General features: G+C 44.2%; 1 protein-coding gene across 1 annotated transcript in view; it reads right to left on the bottom strand.

The window, feature by feature from the left end:
• The window catches only part of TNFRSF19 (TNF receptor superfamily member 19), a 65,422-nt gene extending 65,022 nt beyond the window's left edge, over positions 1-400 (bottom strand). Inside the window, exon 1 of the mRNA XM_085321753.1 lies at positions 260-400. The gene's annotated coding sequence lies outside the window, so the exon portion shown is untranslated. The remainder of the gene's footprint in view (positions 1-259) is intronic.
• Positions 401-2,006: the final 1,606 nt, after the last annotated feature.

Below are 2,006 nucleotides of genomic sequence, written 5' to 3' on the forward strand. Positions count from 1 at the left end.
AAAAAAAAAAAAAAAAAAAAAAAAGTATGTCAGCACAAGCCCAGACGAAACTCCAAATCCGGGAAAATAAAATTAACCATGCAGATCAAAGGCAGACGAGCACTGAGACCAAATGCCTGTAATCTGATCAGTGATCAGTTGCCATACATCAAAGGCTGTGCTTTGGAGAGGAAAAAGAGCTCCTTTTCCAGCAGGTACTTGCACTCTTAAATTCTGCCTTTCAGTGCTCTAGTTCTTTTGTTAAAAATCGATCACTAACTTTTTTTTCCCTTTCTTTTCTTGTGCAGGGAGAATGCACATGATTCTTAAATGCTTAGAGTTGAGTGGCTGGATCTGTAGCTTTTGAGTTCCCAAGCTGTGTTGTGGATTGTGTGTTGGAAGCGTTCCCCAGTGCCAGCGGGTTCCGCTTTATCCCTTTCATCTCACTGAGCTGCAGATCCCATGACATCATTCAATGCTGTGGGACTGGTTAGAGAGCTAGAATACAGCCTGTGGGGGAACACAGCTACAGAGCAACAAGAGTTTGCATGATTTCTAATCAGGTTAGTCCATTGTAACAAACCCAAGGCTCACTTCAAAGTTTYCATTATATTACAGTTGCCTCCTAAGAAGGGAGAATAATGTACCTATAAAGCTTTCTTGCTACAAAAAGATGCTTTATAATTTTGTCTGCAACAGGAAGTTACAATTTTCTGTGAAGTTCTGGAAGTCAGACATGCAGGTCAGTTATGTTAGGCAGCTGTAACAAATGACAAAAACCTACTTTTGCTCGTCTCTTTTTTGAGGTCTGGAGCAGAGAAAAGAGTATATTTTGTACAGGGAGCTGGCAATTTTGCAATGTCGAAAACAAGCACAGTAGAGCATACTCTTAGTTTTCAGTTCATGTCCTCCCTGCTATTTACTGTGTGTCCTTTTACAGATCATTTTATCTGGGCCTGATTCGTCTGTGGCTCGTAATTCCTTTATGTAAATGAGCCATAAAGCTGCCATAAGTAACCCTCAGAAGCCTTTTAGTATAAGGGTATTGCCAAGCTGGGATGGATTCAAAGTGGTCACATTATCCTGTCAGCAGAGTGAGGCTTTGGGGGAATAAAAGGATATTGACAGACATTTGCTGTGTTGCTGCAGTTTATAGCCCCAAGAATGGCTGAAGAGGTCCATGGAAAGCAGAACAATTCTCAGGACTGCTCTGACTTGTGCTATTTCAGTACAGAGAAAATGCAGGAGTAATGTACAACCAAATTTCATTTTCCCTGACCACAAGGGGAAAAGGTTAGCCAAGGTTGTGGCATAGAGATTAATTCAGCCCTATGTACTTCAGCTGGCAGTAGGACATACAAATATCAGGCARGATTGCTTTTAGGATAATCAGCCATACTGAAGATATTGCAGAAGTTCTCATAAGTGTATCCCTCTTTCTTTGGGTATACTACCCAAGCATGATAAAGGCGATGTAAGCATGTCAACTGGTAGCCATTGGGGGATTCCTGCAAATATTTCCACACTGAGTAACCGAGAATTCATTAAAAGTAAATAGAGCAAATGTGCTAGTCACGGCTGCCTTGAGCATTAAAAACAAAAGTAAACAAGCAGCACRTAATGTGTATTGGGTAGTTCAGAGCAAGTGTCTTGCCGAGATCCCTCCTTGCGTGGGGCCCTGTGCGCAGGCTGGAAGCACCTCCCTCTTGCTGCTGGCCCCCTGGAAAAGYGAGTTTGTCCAACTCCTGCTTTCACAGCCTGTGCACTGCTGGGCCCTCGCCTGCAGCTCCCTGCCAGGCTGCGTTCCCCCACTGCCGTGTGCGCTCCCTCGGCCTGGGCCGTCCTTGTTTCAGCGGCTCCATACGTGCTTTTGCTGCACTTGGTAGCTTAGGGAGCCTTCTGCTGGCTGGACGATGTACGGTGGCTAGCACCAGGCCTCATAACGAGCACTGTGTATCACGGTGATAGTAATTAACATCTCCAAAAAGCTTTGAGAGCCTTTTAAGGGATGCTGAATAGTGTAATTG

This window comes from Rhea americana, unplaced genomic scaffold (genome assembly GCF_003343005.1).
Source record: "Rhea americana isolate MKP2758 unplaced genomic scaffold, rheAme1 scaffold_71, whole genome shotgun sequence".
Classification (NCBI taxonomy): Eukaryota; Metazoa; Chordata; class Aves; order Rheiformes; family Rheidae; genus Rhea; species Rhea americana.